Source organism: Myotis brandtii, unplaced genomic scaffold (genome assembly GCF_000412655.1).
Source record: "Myotis brandtii unplaced genomic scaffold, ASM41265v1 scaffold174, whole genome shotgun sequence".
Taxonomy (NCBI): Eukaryota; Metazoa; Chordata; class Mammalia; order Chiroptera; family Vespertilionidae; genus Myotis; species Myotis brandtii.
The window spans coordinates 1,477,917-1,478,318 of NW_005356437.1; the positions used below are offsets into that span (position 1 = coordinate 1,477,917).

At 46.0% G+C, this 402-nt stretch overlaps 1 protein-coding gene across 7 annotated transcripts in view; it reads left to right on the forward strand.

Moving 5' to 3' along the window:
* The window catches only part of CAB39L (calcium binding protein 39-like), a 181,906-nt gene that overhangs the window by 163,655 nt on the left and 17,849 nt on the right, over positions 1-402 (forward strand). The window lies entirely within an intron of this gene.

The following is a 402-nucleotide window of genomic DNA, read 5'->3' on the forward strand; positions in this document are numbered from 1 at the left end:
GGCCAAGGCGGCTAGCAGGGGCGCCCTGATTGCCCTGCCCACCAGTCGCCCCACAGACCGGCGCTGATCGCTGGCCAGGCCTAGGGACCCTGCCCAAATATTGGGAACAGTCTCTTAGATTTAAAAATTGAAACCTGGCAAGGCTACTCTAACATTGAAAAAACAGGATGATGCAGTGATAACATACATGGACTCTGGCTTGCATATTTTGTGGTCACTACTGATTCTGACACTTATAACTGTGTGACAAAGCCAATTATTTAACTTCTCTCTGCTTCAATTTTTCCACCCATAAGGTGGGGAAAATGGTACTACTGCCTCAGAAGGATCATGTTATGTACTACTTTTTATAATCAGGGCAAAAAAATGTAGCTGCCCATACAACAGCAAGATGCCTTTCAC